Raw genomic sequence first — 21036 nt, 5'->3', positions numbered from 1 at the left:
TACTTTATATCGAGCATATATAATGTGAATTTATTTGGTTTTTACAGGCATGGGACCTGTTATCCAGAATGATTAGGACCTGGGATTTTCTATCATTTGAATTTCCATATATACGAAAAACATTAACTAAGCCCAATAGGCTGGTTTTGCTCCCAATAAGGATTAATTATATCTTAGTCGGGATCAAGTACAAGCTACTGTTTTATTATTACAGAGTTTATTTGATTAAAATAGAATCTATGGGAGACGGCCTTTCTGTAATTTGGAGCTTTCTGGATAAAGCGTTTCCGGATAGAGGATTCCATACAAATATACCCATATATGAACAGAGGTGTGAGGGAATTGTCCTCATTTACACAGAATGCACAATGGGAACATATACAATGAAAAGCACCAAAAATGCTGTAACCTTATACTGTAGTATCCAGGAAGCTCTGAAGCTTTATCAAAATAGTCCACATTTTTAAAAAATTATTTCATTTTTCTCTATAAAAATAATAATAATAAAACAGTAGCTTGTACTTGATCCTACTTGATAACTAAGACATAATTAATCCTTAATGGAAGCAAAACCAGCCTTTCCCTAGCCTAGACGAACTTGGGAAAGCATTAGGCCTGCCCAAAAGGCGTCCTAGGGACAGGGGTTTTGGTCCATGGGACCTTTAATTCCCCAGCACACTACCTCATATCTGGAGTCTTCTGAGCTTCAGCTTCCAGATCAGGTAAGGCCCTGTGTGCAATGTTTGCTACTCCCTGTCTGCTTGTGTTTTAGTTGCCTTCCTGTATTGCTGTCAGGTTATCTGGTGGCAGGTGCTTGTCCCCCCATCCGTGTGCCCTCCTGATCTGCCCAGATGGAGTCCAGTGGCAGAGATGTATGTGGACCCTACACCCCATTTTTTACGGATGGGCGAGGGAGGCGGCAGTTAGTTTAAGCATAATTAGCTAGGGGCCTGAACCTTACTGTCTCCTGTTACTTTTGTTTTCTTTTAAGTTTTAATGGGGGCAGGTTTATGGCCAGCTGCCTCCATTAACAGTCTTTCCTAAGGTGGAGGTAGTCAAAATTAAAAAAATAATTCAAAACAAAAGTTGCTCTATAGGCTTCAGCCAAAATAGCAGCAAACTTGGGCCCTTGCAGGAGGCACCAACACTAATTATCCAATTTGCCTCTGTATAACCTCAGCAGTTGCTTTTGGTTACCTGCTTATGCAGACAAATCACATACCTCCCAACTGTCCCTTTTTCGGAGGGACAGTCCCTCTTTTGACAGCTCAACCCGCAGTCCCTCATTTGTACTGGAAAGTCCCTCTTTTCTCTGCACTGAACAGCCAGAAAAAGAAACAAAGTTTCTCACTTAATTGGCTTTTAGCAGAGAGCCCAGAACAGCTAACAGGTGCAAATAAGATACTTTGTAACAATTTTGAGACACAAAAACAGAGTTTAAATAAGGAGAAATATTTTCAAACTTTCATAACCTGCCAAATTTTGTAAAACAAACATGGTAATTAGGGGGTGTGGCCACAGAAAGGGTGTGGTCAAAAAATTGCTGCGCTACATGCAGAAAAAAAATTTTTGTCCCTCTTTTTACTTCCAAAATGTTGGGAGGTATGAAATCAGATGATCCCTCTGTCTGTGCTGACACCAGCTGAGTATAATCAGGTGATTCCTGTGCAACTGCCAGCTATAGCAAGTGGAGATGGCCCCGCCCACTCTCTAAACTCAGCAGACTAGAACGCTGCTTCAGAAGCCTCAGATAAGTACTGCTGTTGTCGGTAAACTTGTGTTAACAATGAACCTCCTAATAGATGTAGAGAGTGTTCTGAAATATGTGGCATTAAGGGGTCTGCTTCAAGCCTTTCATAATAAGCAGCAGGTAAGGAGTGTGTCCATATACTGTTGTGCAGTACTAAAGTCTAACTAACTGCTATGCAATGTAATCATATGCTTACCTGCAGGCCCAGACTGGCAATCTGTGGGTTCTGGCAAATGCCAGAGGGGTTGCTATAAGGTCCCATTGAAAGTCACTATTTAGTGGGCTGGTGTGGGCTGTTTGGGCCTCTATGTTGGCTGATTGGGTCTCTGTGTACCTGAAATGCCAGGGTCTATTTTAATTCTCAGTCCGGACCTGCTTACCTGCACTGTGCTTGCTTCTGGTTGTTTGCTCACCTGAAACCAGTAGCCCTAATACAAATATATCAATGGGCTAGCAGGCTCTTATGCTGACATGTAGTGTATACTGACATGCAGGGTGCCGAGTTCAGGCCATTTGCATACATGACATCAGTAGCCCTATTGAATATGGATCACTAGGCTGGGTGGCTGCTAGGCCTTGATATATACTTGCTCTAAGCAGCAGCCAATCAAAAATGTGTATTCCAAGTTGCTGTGATTGTATCTATGTGCTCCTGTCTTGTTCTGCAGTATATGCTCTGGCTATTGCTCATCTAGAACAAGTAGCCCCAATGGATGTAGAGCAAAGACCTGGTGAGCTGCTAGGCCCTGATATAGGATTGCCCTAAGCAGCAGCTAAATAAACTATGTATTACATGTTGCTGGGATTGAATCTGTGTGCTCCTAGTTTGCTCTGCAGTATATGCTCTGGCTATTACTCGCCTGGAATGAGTAGCCCTAATGGATTTAGATCACTGGGCTGGGTGGCTGCTAGGTTCTGATATAGGCTTGCTCTAACCTAAACTATGCATTACATGGTGGTGTGATTATATCTGGGTACATTGGGGTTTAATACCGATGAGTACTGAAATGGATACTTACATGTGAATGTCTTATTATGCCATTGCTTTGCTACTGGGATAAGGTATGGCTTAATCAATTAAACAGGGAATGTAATTTATTACTGTACTTGGCAATGTTTTCTCCCTGTGGTAGACATTCATTCTGTTTATTAGGGATAGTTTTGTATACAGAATGTATTTGGGACAAACGGCACCCCATAGTAGGTAAGTTTAAATATGGTCTTGATAAACACAACAGGAGTTTCTGAAGCCCGTCTGTCATAAGGATTGCTGGGTTAACAATAACCACAGGTATGTAGTACATTTGGGGCTGTTGAATGTAAATTTTCCCAGATTCAACAGCCTTGTATTACAGATCACTGCCTACATGAATGGAGGGCCAGGTAATAATTACTTATTCCAGTCAAATGTGCAGTACAATTACTATCCATTGTTTGGGCTCTGGGGTTGGGCATGGTGCTCTGCCAGAACCAGTATCTTAGGGCCCTGAACCAGGCATATGTAATAATCACACAGTTTATTACATGCTAGCACCATGGCTCACACCCTACAGGGGGGGATTCTAATGCCTTCAGAATGAATGCTAGTTTTTGTCCTTGAGAAAGGTTCTGCACTGGTAAAATTGATCTGATTGCTTCAGAAACACTACTATAGTTCATATAAACAAGCTGCTGTGGAGCAATGGCAGAAATTGAAAAATGGCTATATGGCACAGGTTAACTAATGGATAACAGATAACCCCATTAGACAGACAGAGCTTATCTGCTGTGTAACCTGAGCCTTTTCTCCTTTGAATGGCTGTCCCCATTGCTACAAAGCAGCTTGTTTATATAAACTTTAGTAGTACTTATCTGTTATCTACTGTGTATCCTGTGCTTGAATGGCTGCCCCCACTGCTACACAGCAGCTTGTTTATATAAACTATAGTAGTGTTTCTTAAACAAACACAGCAGTTTTACCAGTGCAGGGCAACACTGCATTATATTTTTATTACTTTAAAACACTTATTTTTTGACGTTACTGTTCCTTTAATGAAATTATATTTTCATTCAACATATACTTTTTTTCTCCTTTTTATGAAAATCCTGTGAGTGCCAGTACTTTGAACTCTCTATCCATAATCTCTACTAGAGCACCCATATAGATATAGTACTGGACTACAAGTTCTAACTATGACAGAGTTAAAGAAGAACAAGGAATACAGTTTGCTTGGCTGAAATAACCCTATATGTATTTCTACCCTTTCTTGGGAGGCTCCTCAGTGCCTTCTACAAGCTAGAGGGGGGCTTCTACCCAGGGTTATGCATTGGCACTTACTACTGATGAGCTTAATGTCAGGATAGATGGATACACATAGACATCAGGCCACTGGGAAGTTTTAGATCTTCTCTTAAATGAGGCTGGTCTCATGCCTAAGGTCTATACTTCAGACCAAAAGTTTTCAGGCTATAGGAATCCTCAAAGTGTCTGTTAGACAATAGAGATGGCCTTTGTTCAAGATACAAACAGGACTGGCCCAGTTTAGGAGTATTTTGCTTATACAACCAGCAAAACAAAACATCATTGTGGCTTAAAGGCCAGGTTTCTGCTCTGCGTCCAGAAGGCAGACTTATTTTGGGTCTGTTTTTTCTTCAATTTTCCAATACCCTAGTACATACAGGGCTGGCTGTTCTTCCATACCAGATAAGTAACTGATTAGACAGCAGATGGAATCATCCAATGAGTGTTAATTTTTCCTCTCTAAGTCAGTGCCCTCTTGAACCACCAGCAGTAATGGAATCTGCCTCCTCACAGTTACATACTGGTGTTTCTACCTGTTCTATTGCCTCAGGCTGTAACGGACTTGATTCTCCTGAGCAGGATCATAGTTTTCCCTTATGTGAGACGTTTGCCGTTATTACAGAAGAGTGTAGGGATGGGCGAATTTTGAATTTTTTCGCCTTGTTTCGCTGCAAAAATGACACCCATAGACTTGTATGGCATTGCGCGTCCAAAAAAAAAAAAAGACGGGCGCCAAAACAATATCGCCGCGCGACAATTTTTTTGACGCCCATAGACTTTAATGAAGTAAAAGTACACAGTTCTTAAAGTGTCGGCCACCAAATTGCAAAACTGTCGTAAGCACAACAAATTCACAGAAGGTATTTTTATTATGGGTTTGTCATAACGCCGCAAAATTTTTTAAACACAATTAAAAAAAAACTTGTGTTGTGAAAATGTCATTTGTTCACTAAAACATTTTCTCTATAGCGATGTAAGTCAAATGAACCTTTAGACATTTTCATTATGGCGGAGACATTTTGGTACAAAACATGTCTGAAAAAATGTTGACTAATGCTCAAAAAGTTCGTACATACCACACACAAAAAAAACACACCTACTTCAAGCAGAAAAAGTGACCGATAATACGTTTTCACATTTTCTTTTACTGACCTGTAGTGTACCCGTCGGTGGGCAATAGAAGTGAATTTGTGGTGTGTGTGCACAGGATTATACTGCTTTCCCCAGTGCCACCTAACCCTGGCTGCTCAAGCAACTCCCAGCAACTCCCTGTACCTTGCAGTAAAAGATCCAGATCACAGAGCTTTCTTGCAGCAAATAATTGGTTTATTAACCGCGGACAATTAGATAAATTAAATTGGCAGTCGCTAAGATAAGCAAAGAGTATTGGTTGCCACAATCCTGTGGACAGATTCCTCCCTGGGAATGGATCACTAGTTGTGGAGACCTTCACTGTGGGATCTTGTATCTTGGTGCCCTATCTGGTCATCAACTCACCCTCTAATATCCCTGTTCTTGAACATAGTGGGGTCTTAATACCTCTATGTCTCCTCGTTGGAGCGAAAGGCTGCTCACTACCTTCCCCAACTCTACCTTTCACTCCTAGTGTGACTATAACATCAATTGGCTATTACTAACTAACCTTGTCTATAAGATAACACAAGCTGGAGCCCTGGGCCATCAATTGTAACTGTGGGAGCCTGGCCTAGAGAACAAACACTCTGTGGTGTTATTGCAACAGAACTTTAGCATCATTGTCCTCATGGACAGGTTACAACGTGTAGTCCAAAGATGGAGTTACTTTTAAAATAAATATACATTTTGGGGTATTTATTATTATTTATTATTATTTATCAAAGGTTGAGTTGTGTTTTTTCCTAAAAATCTGAGTTTTCATGGGTTCCTTTCGGTAAAACTTTTGTAAACTTTTCAAGTTTTAAAAAAACACATGTCCCGAAGCTGAAAATCGCTTCAATCCGAAAATACTCCAGCTAAAGCCTGTCTAGGTCATGTAGAAGTCAATGGCAGAGGTCCCTTCAACCATTTGAAGATGTTGCAGCCTTCATGTTTGTTTTTTTTTTGGTGATTTGCAATTGAAAACTCAATAAAATCTAAGCAATTGCAGTTTTTGGTTTTTTTTGCCAAAAACTCAATAAATTTGTGTATTTGGTATCCCCCCCACCCGAATGCACTGATTCAAGTTTTTTACATTCGATTTTTTTCATGAATAAGAAAACATTCGAGTTGTGAGTTTAATCAATGTATAAAATGTCTCACAAACTAGACCATAACCCCTTTAATATTCTGAAAATATTCAGGAGATGGGGTATTTGGATAAAACATATTAAAGGGCATGTAAAGGCAAAAAAAATAATGAAAAAGAAACTTTAGTAAAAAAATCTGTACTGTTTTAATAAGAAACCTGACTGTATGCAGTGAAATTCTCCATTTACTACTGTGGATAGGAATTGTCAGACTGTCCCTAACTGCTCTGCAGGGAAACAATCATACTTATGAACAGCAGGGGGAGCCCCCGCCTTACTTCCCAGCCATGCAGATCTCAAGCAGCTTTGTTTGTTTCCCTGTAGAGCAGTCAGGGATTGTGTAGAGATTTGTATTGGATTTTATTTTTGCCTTTACTGTTTCCAACTCCAGGGACAAAGATCATGGAGCCAGATTTAAACAGATACACTGGGATTCTATTTGGAGGATTATTTTGCTGCAGCCACTGGTTCTAGAGAGTTGGAGAAAGTTTGTATTAAATAATACAAAAACAATAAAATCCACATTAGATTACATGACAACACAGGACCCAGTGCAGTCTGTATATTCTGATTATTAATTAGTCTTGCTGTATTGGCTTCTGGCAGATATTATTTGACTTGTGCTGTTTTGATAATTTATGACGATCCCTAAGCAGCCCAGACCACACTGAGCATGTGCACAGTCTTGGTCTTGCAAAGATGTTTAACAAAGTTACAAGATGGTGACCCCCTGTGGCCAAATTTGAAAGCATAAATCATTTGTTTGATTAGGCTTGTGGTGCAGTAAGTTTATGTTTGTTTAGTATACAAAATACAGCATTTCTAGTCTTATTTCTAGCCTACCTTGATTGCTTAGTGGAGAGGTAGGGTCGGCCAAAGGTGAGATGGTGTCAGTGTTATCTTTGGTCACATGAGCATTATGTTGATCTCTACAGGTTTTTGGCCATGGTGAAGCCAATGCATTTGCGATTGGTTGATTCTGTGTTGCTGTGAGTTTTGTGAGGTGTGTTGTTTGCATGTGATACTGAGACGCCATCTTGGGAGCTTGTGCGTACATCTTTAGATAACTTTTTATATTTTTTTTCTTTAAAACGTATTGTCTGCCTAACTGGTGTACAACATTATACTGTCAATGATTAAAATTGTAACACTTTGAAAATGTACCCCAAAAATGTAGGTAAAACCTACAAATGCTCATTCTAATCCTACTATGTTTTTATATCCCACCTCTTACAGTTAAATCTTTAAAAACATAAAATAATAATGGGAAATATCACTTAACGCATGAGAAAATTCTGGCCAAAAAAAATGATGTTGCGATGGCCGGGAATCGAACCCGGGTCAACTGCTTGGAAGGCAGCTATGCTCACCACTATACCACCATCGCTCACTGAAGCTTTTGTTCCCTGCATATCCCTCTATTCCGCATTACGGCTCAGCAGTTACATCGCAAAAGCCCTGCAGCAAATGCATCAATATTTCTGTGTGTAAAATTCCCATCGTTACTCTTCTGAAGGCATGGAGGTCAATACTAAAGCAGGGACTGAACATCTGGCGTATATGTGGCAAAGCTAATCCCCTCAGGATTCTAATGCATTCCTTTGCTGGAGAATGAATTACTCACTCTACAGTTCTGCAGCCTCGTCTCCTTCTCCAATCAGATGAATAGGATGATTTTCTAGGAATAAGATTTATTAAATGCTGAAAATATCACATTACTTATTATCCTTCTAGATTCCCCAGTTCGATACTTGATAAATCTTCGCCCAAACGAGTTTGATGACTTGGAATGGGGATTACATTGGTACATATGTTAACAAATTAGTGATAAGAGCAAATTAGGTTGTTGGCGTACTACTGATGTAAATTGCTTGTCCATTACACATAATATAGGGATTGTGTACATGAATATTAATACAAACGCAGGCTACAAAAAGCGCCTTATGTCTTTGCATTAAGTAGTATCGGTCCATTTCTTGTCAATGTATTTCAGAGAGAAACAACAAACGTGATCTTGTCCAGTGAAAACACAGCTTTCAACAGTTGCGTCGGGTCAGATGGCAAACCCTTCATGTAGTTACCAGATCCAATTTACATATCCGTTTCATTATCCTTAGAAAACTACATTTGACATGTAGGATGTGATCTATTGATTCAACCACATAAAATCTCTTATTTTGTTGCTGTAGCCTAAAGGTGGCCATACACGGGCCAATAAAAGCTGCCGACAGACCGAGTCGGCATCTTATTGGCCCGTGTATGGGGCCCCCCGACGGGCTTCCCCGATCGAGATCTGGCCAAAAGTCGGCCAGATCTCGATCGGATGGGACTAAAAATCCCGTCAGATCGCAGCCGCATCTGTTCGTTGATGCAGTCCCGCGATCAAACCGCCCGTAAAGCCACCGTTAGGATCCGATCATTGGGCCCACGATCGGATCAGCCCGATATTGCCCACCTCACGAGCGGATCTCTCCGTGTATGGCCACCTTAAGGGATGAGACACGCTGCTATTTCGGGAGATTAGTCGCCAGCAACAAATTTTTGTTTGGGCGACTAATCACCCCGAAAAGCCTTCCTGCCGGCTAGAATATAAATCTCCGGCAGGATGGCACTCGGAGCGCTTCGTTTTACGAAGACACAGAAGTTGTCTCATGAGGAAACTTCGAGCAACTTCGGAAAGCCAAAGTGATCCGAGTGCCATCCCGCTGGTGATTTACATTCTAGCCGTCAGGAAGGCTTTTTGGGGAGATTTCTTCGTGCACGTCTCTTCTCTAAAGCCGATGCTTTGTCCTGTTTGTATTCTTTTGTGGATCATCTGATATCTTCATCGGAAACAATTCTCAACTCAAGGCACTTCCTAATTCTTTTCTGGTATGGCCAGTCCTACACTCAACTTTCATCTGATTCAGTAAGAATTCTATTACTTCATTATACATTTTACACAGGGACTACGTTTTACCCGCAACTTACTTGCTGCTTTCAAAGTAAAACACCCAAAATTGGTTGCCCTTTTATTGGCCATATCGGGGATGACTTTGACGTAGTTGGCCAGCTTAAATATATGGACAAACAATCCCAACAAGGGGAAGGCATTTTTAGTAGCTTAAGGCACAAAATATTTCAATGTCCTTAATATATTGATAATGGGATCTTTTGTATTTGTCTATGTAATTCTTTCCTGGAACAATGCAGAAATATTCTCCATTAACTGCCTAAAATATTAATTAGGAAGTTCTGAAACGAATTCCTCAATCCAAGCCATTCTCCCGATGCACTTCTCCTGTCACCTAGGGGCCCACCAGAAAACCTTAGAACGTGGGCCCACTTTCCAAACTATTACTCTACTTACTCTATTCTTCCATTATTAAACATTTTCTTCCCATAAAATAGGAAATGACCATGAAATAGGCCAAATGGTTAGAAGCCCACTGCCACCTGGGCCCAGGTGTTTTCTTGGTATCCAGGTGGGCCAGTCCGATACTGATCGCAAGTTTAAACAATGTCAATTCTTATGAGTATTGGGCAAGGTTTAGATATTGACTCTAAGGGGCAGATTTATTAAGGGTTGAATTGAAAATTAATTTTTTTTTTTATATGGTCAAAAACTGTAATTCAACAGGATCTGCTTTGTGGACACCAGACCTGGACTGGCAATCCGCCTGTTCGGGCAAATGTCCGATGACCGGCTTTATTTTATGTTAAAGAGCCCAAGTGAAGCTGCCAAAGGGAGCCGAAGCAAAGCACCAAAGGGAGCCGAAAATGAAGAAGATGTGGATCTGTGCGTGTTGGGGGGATAGGGGGCAATTGCTGGACTGTAGGGGGCAGCGGTATCGGGTAAGAAGTAAATGTATTTGTATAGGTTACAGTATATATACAGTGAGCTCTCCTACTGTATCATATGGGTTACATGTATGGCCAGGAGTCTCTCAATCGACTTCCTTAATTTTGGGGGAGTCCTTTTTGCAGATGTTCTGTTTTAGTGGTAGATTTCCCATCTAATATTTACTGCATTGTCTGCAGGAAGAGCCAATATGGTAAAGGAAACTGGATATTGTGACCTGCTTGGCATAAGGCCCTCTGTGTCCTTGGAAGAGATAAGATGAGCGTTTAGACGCTTGCATTGAAGTATCACCCTGACCAGAACCCCAGTACTGGGGAAAAGAGAGCACAAGTTGGGTGTTTTTTCTCAGCAGGAACAAACCCTTAATTTGGCTCATAGTCTGTACAGAGAGATCCCATAAAACTATGGCAGAATAGGTATTCCCTGTACTAAGCACAATTCAGCAGGAGCAGCCCCTTAAGTTTGTTCATTGTCTGCACAGAGAGATCCCATAAAACTATGGCAGCACAATTTTATTCCCTTGTAGTAAGTAAAGTTCAGTAGGAATAGCCTCCTACGTTTGCTCAGCAGACATATCCTAAAACAATTCCAGCATGGCTAAAGCTCAGTAGTCATGAGTAGATTCAAGGCGAGTAAATGTGAATTGAAACATTGCCACTTGTTATATAAATATAACAGGAAGTCAGAAGAAGCTACTCACACGCTCAGATTCGGGGAGATTAGTCGCCCATTTTTCAAAATGAATCAGTTAATAGTGCTGCTCCAGCAGAATTCTGCACTGAAATCCATTTCTCAAAAGAGCAAACAGATTGTTTTATATTCAATTTTGAAATCTGATAACGCTGTAACGCTTTCTTGGCCTAATCTGCCAATTAGAAGTTAAGGGTGACCAGCTAGGTAGTGAGCATGGGTTACACTGCGAATCTTCACCCAGGGCAGAGCCTTCGCCAAATGGAAGCTTCCCCTTTAAACTGTAGTTGAACTACAACTCACAGGCATATAAGTGCAAATAGAATAATGGACGCCAGGAGGTTCTTTAAAAAGGTAAAACAGGAGCAACAGATTTATTATGCCAGAGGCAAATGACCACAGGTTTACTTACAAATATACTGAGGACACAGCAGGTGGAATCACTTTGGACAGTACAAGGTTCACAGTCAAACAGGTTCAACCGACGTTGCACAGTGAGGGGATCGGGATCGATCAGGTAGGGTACAGGTAGTCCTTTGCTCACCTAGATGCCTATCAACTGAGTTCCCTGCTCTAAAGGCAAACAGGCCTTGTGGGAAGCTACTCCCTCCTACAATCCTCGTTGGAGCGACAACTGCTCTTTCTGCTACACCTCTCTGTCTTTCTCTCCTAGAGAGACTATAACAAGATCTTACTATTTTAGCTGGTCCTCGTTCACGGGGTTACCTGGTCCCCGACTTAGCTCTAAAGGTGTCAGGTCCCTTTAGGGTAAAAGCTTACTGGGGCCTATGGTGATCCCAGGCTCAATGGAGATTCACCTAGCAGCAGCACCAGGAGCCAAAGAGGAAGAGGCTACTCCCTACACAACACTATATAGCAGTGTGGCAGGGGAGTGTCATTACACTCTTTGTCCAATAGGTGTGGGTGTTACACTTTACCAGTTACAAGGGCTTGGCCCAATAGCAAGGGAAAAGAGAACTACATACAAAAGTAGGGGATTAACTCTATAGGGATAGGATATCCTATAGGTCCCTACACTGACATGGGGCTAGACATATTGTCAATTTCCCAGCTGCCCCAAGTCATGTGACTTGTGCTCTGATTAGGGATGCACCAAATCCAGGATTCTGCCTTTTTCATTCGGATTTGGCCAAATCCTTCTGCACGGCCGAACCAAATCCTAATTTGCATATGCAAATTAGGGGTGGGGAGGAAAATTGCATGACTTTTTGTCAGAAAACAAGGAAGTACAAAATATTTTCCTCTTCCCACCCCTAATTTGAATATGCAAATTAGGGTTCGGATTCGGTTCGGTATTCGACCGAATCTTTCGCGAAGGATTCCAGGGTTCGGCCGAATCCAAAAAAGTGGATTCGGTGCATCCCTAGCTCTGATAAACTTCAATCACTCTTTACTGCTGTACTGCAAGTTGGAGTGATATCACCCCCTCCCTTTTTCCCCCCAGCAGCCAAATAAAAGAACAATGGGAAGGTAACCAGATAACAGCTCCCTAACACAAGATAACAACTGCCTGGTAGATCTAAGAACAACACTCAATAGTAAAAACCCATGTCTCACTGAGACACATTCAGTTACATTGAGAAGGAAAAACAGCAGCCTGCCAGAAAGCATTTCTCTTCTTAAGTGCAGGCACAAGTCACATGACCAGGGGCAGCTGGGAAATTGACAAAATGTCTACCTCCCTGTCAGATTTCAAAATTGAATATAAAAAAATCTGTTTGCTCTTTTGAGAAATGGATTTCAGTGCAGAATTCTGCTGGAGTAGCACTATTAACTGATGTGTTTTGAAAAAAACATGTTTTCCAATGACAGGATCCCTTTAATATAATCAATTTAAAGTCCTGTACTGTTTCTGAAATCATCAAGTTGCTCTTTACTACTTCCCTCCCATCGTCTATCTGTCTTCATTCTCTTTTTCATGCGGGAGTTGGAGTCTGATTTTGATTGATAAGTCTAATGTAGGCTTTGGGGAGGCTCTAAGATGCATTAAAGCTTGTTTTGTGACAAAAAGTCACGCGATTTCCCTCCCCGCCCCTAATTTGCATATGCAAATGAGTATTCAAATTCGGTTTGGCCTGCCAGAAGGATTCGGCCGAATCCTGCTTAAAAGGATGAATCCTGTCCGAATCCCGAACGGAATCCTGGATGCATCCCTAATGTATGTATGTGTATATTTTTATTTGAGGGCAAAGCACTGTACAACAAAACAATAAATTAGGGGTCATTGGAATAAAAAGTAACAATAAGTGCATTATTAGAAATACAATTCACATAAATATAAAATATAATTACAATACAGATTAAGTGCTCAGTGTCAAGAAAACAAAAGGCTAGAGGACCCTACCCCGTAGGGCTTACAGTCTAAATGGGAGGGTAACATACAGACACAATTCAGAGGGGTATTAAGGTGCTGTGGGTTACAGTTAGTTACACTGTTATATAAGTGCCAGTTCAGGTGTTATCCAGGTGCATCCCTAATATTTCTTCAGATTTACCCATGAAGGTGTTTGCGTAGGAGGGAGCCATGTTTGTCCCCTTGGCTGTCCCTTTAAATTGTGGAAATAAACTCATCCATCATTATATGTTTCTCTATTTTTTCATCCTCCACCCAGGGTTTTATCTTGTTCCAAATAGACATATACTGCCACCGTCAAGGGGTACTCCAGTCAGGAGTCCTATGGTTGCAGGGGTCCTTGAGATACCTGTATTTACTCTTATACTCTTTTACTGTTATCTACTTAAATAACTTTGTTTTTCATGGACCCTCACACTATAAACATTTATTTTAGAGCATCATCCAGGGAGGTGCTGTGCTTTTAACATCAAGTAAGCAGTCATTACATATATTGACCACAAGAGGTCAGTATTGTAACACTACATGAACCAAGGACAAGCTGAGGGCTCTTAATATCACTCATGTAGTATAAGGGATAATGTACCTCCTACTGTAAATGATAAGGATATTAGAAGTCACTGAGGGGTTGTTCTGTGACCATATAAAGGCACAAGGCTGCAGGCTGAGTTATACAGGGAACTCTGAGTATCACTCATGTATTATAAGGGATAATGTACCTCCTACTGTAAATGATAAGGATATTAGAAGTCACTGAGGGGTTCTGTGACCATATAAAGGCACAAGGCTGCAGGCGGAGTTATACAGGGAACTCTGAGTATCACTCATGTATTATAAGGGATAATGTACCCCCTACTGTAAATGATAAGGATATTAGAAGTCACTGAGGAGTTGTTCTGTGACCATATAAAGGCACAAGGCTGCAGGCTGAGTTATACAGGGAACTCTGAGTATCACTCATGTATTATAAGGGATAATGTACCCCCTACTGTAAATGATAAGGATATTAGAAGTCACTGAGGGATTGTTCTGTGACCATATAAAGGCACAAGGCTGCAGGCTGAGTTATACAGGGAACTCTGAGTATCACTCATGTATTATAGGGGATAATGTACCCCCTACTGTAAATGATAAGGATATTAAAAGTCACTGAGGGGTTGTTCTGTGGCCATATAAAGGCACAAGGTTGCAGGCTGAGTTATACAGGGAACTCTGAGTATCACTTATGTATTATAAGGGATAATGTACCCCCTACTGTAAATGATAAGGATATTAGAAGTCACTGAAGGGTTGTTCTGTGACCATATTAAGACACAAGGCTGCAGGCTGAGTTATACAGGGCACGGAACTACAAGGTAACATTTTATCCTTATATTATTCAGTGGGGGATACATTGGAAGTGGTAATAAAAGGAAAAGATACTGGACTTCATAGCAAATAATAATACTATGAGTCTGTGCCAGCATGGTTTTATGTGCAATTGATCTTGCCAGACTAATTTAGTTATGAGAAGGTGAACAGGAACCTTGACTCTGGGATGGCAGTGAATGTGATCTCCTTTGCTAAAGCATTTGATACAGTGCCACACAGAAGGTTACTGGTTAAATTAAGGAATGTTCGCCTGGAACATAGTATTTGTACCTGGATAGAGAACTGGCTAAAAGATAGACTACAAAGAGTGGTGGTAAATGGAACATTTTCTAATTGGACCAGTGTTGTTAGTGGAGTACCGCAGGGCTCTGTACTAGTTCCCTTGCTTTTCAACTTGTTTATTAATGACCTGGAGGTGGGCATTGAAAGTACTGTTTCTATTTGTGCAGATGATACTAAATTGTGCAGAACTATAGGTTCCATGCAGGATGCTGCCACTTTGCAAAGTGATCTGTCTAAACTGGAAAACTGGGCAGCAAACTGGAAAATGAGGTTCAATGTTGATAAATGCAAAGTTTATGTATACATTATATATTTTCTATAAATTGTCAGGAGTCATTACGGGTTTTATTCTGACCCTGACATAGCAGACATAAATAGATAATTGCTCTGTATAGGAAAAAAGATTTCTTTAAAACTAGAACCAAGACCTAAAGATGGATTATGGGTTTTTATTGGCTGCCTATTGTTCTACACTAAGATGTTCTTTCCATATGGAGAAGATTAGTGAGACCTGGACTAGAAGTAAAATATACGCCAAGCTCTCCTCCAATCTCCTTCTTGCGTCTTTATGGGCTGAAAAGTACATTTCAAGATGGAAATGACAATTTAAAGGACAAGTAATACACAGATGTACAAATATGTCATTTAATTTACAGCATTTTTTATTCCCAGGTATCAAATCAATGGCTCAACCACTATCCACCAACAGATGGCGATGTCTATTCACGTTGATGCAGATCTCTTGCGCTGTGCCAGGTACAGAGGGGCCTATTGATTAAAGGAATGCCATATATTTAACTGTGAATGCTGCTTCCAGTCAGTAGGTGCTGGGAGTTGGAGGCTGACAATAGATGGAATGATCACAGATATGTCCCTCAGACTGGCCCTGTCAATGTGAAGGGTCCCGAGCTTTCTCCTGCCCTGGGTAAGGTGGCACTTGGGGCAGAATTGGCACTCAACACGAGCGTTAGAAACCAGCCAGGTTCCAGGAGTTGGTGGCAGATGAAAGTTGCCTCATGTTTCCAGGCTGACATTTAAAAGGGGAACAAAGCCGATGTGATAAGAGGGCACAGGTTCCGCCCTGACGCTAGCGAGAGAGAAAGGGTCATTATCCAAAGAGGGGAAACCATAGCTCCCCCCAGAGCATTCCTGCCCCGATGAGCTCAGAATCCTTCGTTCACTCCATAGAATTCACTGCCCTGCGTTTTTCCAGTCCTTATCACTGGCATCAGGTCTATTCATTGTAGGGACCGTCTCCTTGTTTCACCTGCCCTAAATAAGAGCTACATTTATACTGGGATTAGCTCAGCTCCTTGCTTTTATGGCTATGGCTAAAGGTACACCGGCAGTTCTGACTAAGTCACTTTCTCAGTTGTGCACTGCATGCAGCACTGAGAGTGAGGCCAAAATTAGCTACACAGTCCTTGCAAGTCAAATCAATCTCCAGCCTTGAGCGGGACATACATATAGAGATTTGTACGTTTTGGCGAGGTCGCCAAACAAGTGTATCTCTCCGCGATGTGCCAACCTTGAGGTGGGTGATATCGGGCTGATCGTGGGCCCTAGAGGATCATAACGAGGAGAAAACGGGGCAGAGGGGGCATTAAGGTCTTAAAAGTGTGATTCATGGGTCACAGAGACGCTGATTCTTTGGTGGGTCATGGGCAGGGTCTTGCAGTAATGAGGCATGCTCAAGTGTATCAAGGGTGTGCCCATGTGTGGGACTTTCTTTATAAATTATTTTTTATTGGCAAGGCCCACCATCCAGAGGCCCAGATGACCAAGTCTAATAATTGGGGGGTCCTACTAACTTCGTAGTATGGGGTCTCTGTCAGGATTACTGATGGTAGTCCAGCAAGGTGCTATATATGGCTGGCTTTCTGTAGGTATGATCATTTGGGTGGCATTTGGAACAGGAGGTTCAGGTACAGGGGTTGCTGTGACCTCTTTCCACTTCCTCATTGGCTGATGCTCGAAATATTGACAGTTATGGTATTTTGGGAGCTAGGTCAGGATATTGGTCAGGACCAGCAGGCCACCGTACATGTACTGACACTGATTGGCCGGCTTTAGGTTAATGCAATATAGGGTGTTTTGACTGCCAACCAGCCCCCTGACTGCCAGTTACTGCTCCTGTTTAAATGAAGAGTTGACGTAGAGGGAACGGTGACAGTTGGACCTAACTGGTGGCCGACAGGTGGATTTCTGACTGAAAACACTCAAAAGCATATTTTGGGCCAAAAATGTGTGTTTCCAGTGTTGATCGACGGATTCCTTTAATGCAAGTAGCAGGTTGCACATAATAAACAAAATAACAAAATAAACATAACAAAAAAAAATGGTGTAAAATGCTCCTCCTGTGTCAATCCACTCTGTGTGCCTTTAGCCTAGTGTAGAGTGGGAACAAGTCCTAACGAATCACCAGGGCGTTTTCTGTTCCATTTTGGAAATAGTCCCGACCTTATCTCCTGCCCATTGTGACCTCATTGCAGCTTCCACAGGGGGTAGTGAAAACCTTTTGCAGATAAATCTAATTAAAGGAACACCTGCTAATAAGCTAAGAAAGCATTTAAGTGCCTTAATCCAGGAGGGTAAATATTCTGATTGGCTGATTTGCATAATGATAGCCACCTCTGCTCCCTGGCCGGCCCAGCTCGCTTTGAGAGCCGGGAGAGGTAATGCTGTTTGCCTTTGGTATTAGTGGGATTAATTGAGAGATGGGGGCGACAGTGGAGATGCTGAAAGCTTCCCTGCTGGCCTGAAGTTTAGAGAGACCTATTGAGATACAATGTAGATGAGCTTAATTTGTGAGACATTAGTCCCCTAATTGCGGATGCCCACAGGCACGCAGAGCCAATTATCTCATTCATTAATAAGGATTCGGGGGGGGGTCAGGCAGAGGAGAACAGAGGATCAGCCCAGGCAAACGAACTGACAGTTGCGACTCTTGTTCCAGAATCTGAGAGGAACAAATTACTGATTTTATCAATTAATTGGCTAATTTCAAGTGATAATCAACTTTTTAGGGCAGACAGACATGCTGCGATTCAGGCGACTAATGGCACTTTAGGAGTTTCGTTTTCCGAAGTCGCCCAAAGTTGCCGCACTTTGGGCGACGGAAAACGAGTTGCTCCGAGTGCCACCCCGCTGGCGATTTTGATTCTAGCTGGCAGGAAGGCAGGGGAGGCAGTTCGGGGAGATTAGTCGCCCCAAAGAAGAGGAGATTTGTAGTCCACGATAAATATTCGGTACTGTGGGCGACTAATCTCCCACAAAATATATTCCCAACGGCAAGAATGTGAATCGACGACAGGATTGAATAAACATCGCTTCGGTTTTCCAAAGTTGCCTGTCGATTCCTTGTAAGGCAACTCTCTTGTGTCGCCACCTTTACCGATAGAGAGGAGGTTCTCAGACTCCGCTCCTTAGAGGTAAGTCCACACTGGGCGTTTTGGGGTTATTTGGTCGCCTGGCGACTAATCGCCTTGTTTTTGCGGGGACCAATCTTCCCAAATGCCTTCCCTGACTCTGCGCCGGCTTAAAATGAAAAAACGCCAGCGCTTATCACACGCGGCGGTTGGTATTCTGAAGTCACCTGAAGTTGCCTCACGAGGAAACTTCGGGCGACTTTGGAAAATGAATCGCTGCTTGTGATTAGAGCCAGCGTTTTTTCATTTTAGTCGGCGCAGAGTCAGGGAGGGCGTTTGGAGAGACTGGTCACCGCAAAAACGAAGCCATTAGTTGCCAGGCGACCAAATCTCCACAAAACGCCATGTGTGGTCTGACCCTTCACCTGCACAAAATTGCCCCCTGGCCTCCTATTGACTGAAGTGGGAAGCCAAGGACATGTCCCCAGTACTGGATTTTTGACGTTATAACTGGCACCCGAAAGTGCCCAGAAGGGATGATTCACCTTTAAGTTAACTTTTACAATGGCTCATGCTAAGAAACTTTTCAATTGTCCATTGTTGTTTATTTTTTTTATAGTTTTAAAATGATTTGCCTTTTTCTTCTGACTCTTTCCAGCCTTCCAATAGGGGTCAGTGATCCCATCTAAAAAAAAAAACAAATGCTCCGTAAGGCTACAAATGTATTGTTATTGTTACTTTGTATTACTCCTCTTTCTATTCAAGCCTCTCCTATTCATATTCCAGTCTCTTATTTAAATCAATGCATGGTTGCTAGGGTAATTTGGACCCTAACAACCAGATTGCTGAAATTGCGAACTGGAGAGCTACTGAATAAAAAGCTAAATAACTCAAAAACCACAAATGATAAAAAATGAAAACCAATTGCAAATTGTCTCAGAATATCACTCTCTACATCATACTAAAGATTAATTTAAAGGTGAACAATGCCTTTAAACTTTCCTATCCCCAAACTATCCAGTAAGTTGTCTACTTTTCATTGGCAGCCAATATCTTACATCATCAGAATGGCAACTGCACAGAGGTACAAGGTGTGTATTTGGGCACATCTAATATGCACAACCGTTGCTCCTTTTTTTAGGGTGAGGGCACTTGAGGCTTCCATTCTATCCACCCTTCACTTTTGCAACCAGATGGTTGACTCAAGCTGGAATAATGTTTTATTTGCCCCTTTAGGCCATGTTAGTTGTGGTGACCCCCCCCCCACACCTTTCCCAGCTGGTGTAGCGACCCATAACCTCCCAACTAATCCCTTTTGGATAACGTAGTTAAAGGGACAATAAAGGGTCTGCTGAAGCCTGAAACTGACGAGTAATATTACATAAGGGGGGATTATATAAGGAGAGGGGCACTCATTACTGCTTCTATATCCTTTCCAGGAAAAGTAACGGCAGTCCTGCTTTGCTTTATGGCAAAGGATGCAAACACAGTATAAGTAAGACATATTTCTGGCAGAGCTGTAGTTAAAGGGGTTGTTCACCTTTAAATTAACTTTTAGTATGATGTAGAGAGTGATATTCTGAGACAATTTGCAATTGGTCTTTACTTTTTACTCTCAGTGGAAGAAAGCGCAACACAGGGGAGTGCAGGTAAAACTGCTCCTCCCCTTAAATTGTTCAGCAGCTCTCCAGTTTGGAATTTCAGCAGCTTTCTGGTTGCTAGGGGCCAAATTACCCTAGCAACTATGCAGTGGGTTGAATGAAATGAAAGCAAGAACAATAAAATTGTAGCCTGTTGGAGCTAAGCGTTTTTTGCTTCAGGGGTCAGTGACACCCTTTTCAAATCTGCAGCCCCAAGTGTGTGAGCAGTGAAAGGGTTAATTTCCCATCATCACACAAGGGTCCAGCCTTGGCCTCGAGAGCTGACACCTGCGCACACACTTGTGTCTACACTGATGGGGGGGGGAAGCTTTATGGGCGAGTGCCGGGAGTTTATTGCCGGGGGCCATATACCATTCTCAAGGGGCTGCGAAATTATTCACACATCCCGGTCATTTCCTCTGCTAAATGCGGCCACAACAGCTGGGAACAAACAATGCCGGGCTTCTCACTAATCGCTAGCTCTTCGCTCACCAGCAGGGGCAGTAACGGGCAGGGTTTGGGTGCCTCGGGGTGGGTAGGTGTAACTGGGTGTGTGTGCATCTGGCACATTACTGATACATTACACATCACATTCATCAGTTTCCATTAACTAACTCGCTCCAGTACAGTCAGCAGCAGCTCTGCCGAGCCTGTGTCTATAGCAAGTTTCCATCTGTCTATAGGAGTGAAAATAAGGGGTACGGGGGGTTAGGAAATGTAAAGGGGAAATCCAACCAAAGCTATTTAACTATCCAATACACGTCATTAAACAATTGTAAATGAAATTGCTGATTGACTGTTTATGTTCTCTACACTGCTGGATCTGACTCCTGAAACAATGCAGCAGAAGTCCGACCTGGAAACATTGGGGTAACATTCAACTTGTTATAGTCCCAGTGGTACCCAGTGAGTATAGCTTATATAGGCACTGGGTACCCCTGGAACTATAGCAGGTTGACTGTTACCCCAATGTTTCTATATATCTGTAACCTTGTTATGAGCTAAGGGGGCCCAGTCTGAAGGTCAGTTAGGGGGAGATTTGGGGTGAGTGATTATTTGTACCCCTGGAACTATAGCAGGGTGACTTGTTATAGCCATGTTTTCATATACAGATATTGATCACGTAATCAATCAACACTACACTAGATTTTAGCCTAGTGCTCGTAAACTCATTA

At 42.1% G+C, this 21036-nt stretch overlaps 1 non-coding gene across 1 annotated transcript; it reads right to left on the bottom strand.

The window, feature by feature from the left end:
* Window positions 1-7610: 7610 nt before the first annotated feature.
* trnag-ucc lies at window positions 7611-7682 on the bottom strand. The gene has a single exon. It is a non-coding gene; the product is annotated as a tRNA-Gly (tRNA).
* Window positions 7683-21036: the final 13354 nt, after the last annotated feature.

The sequence above is a fragment of the Xenopus laevis genome, chromosome 8L, assembly GCF_017654675.1.
Source record: "Xenopus laevis strain J_2021 chromosome 8L, Xenopus_laevis_v10.1, whole genome shotgun sequence".
NCBI classification, from domain to species: Eukaryota; Metazoa; Chordata; class Amphibia; order Anura; family Pipidae; genus Xenopus; species Xenopus laevis.
The sequence above is the reverse complement of the archived record's forward strand: the minus strand, read 5'-3'. Positions and strand labels throughout refer to the sequence as shown.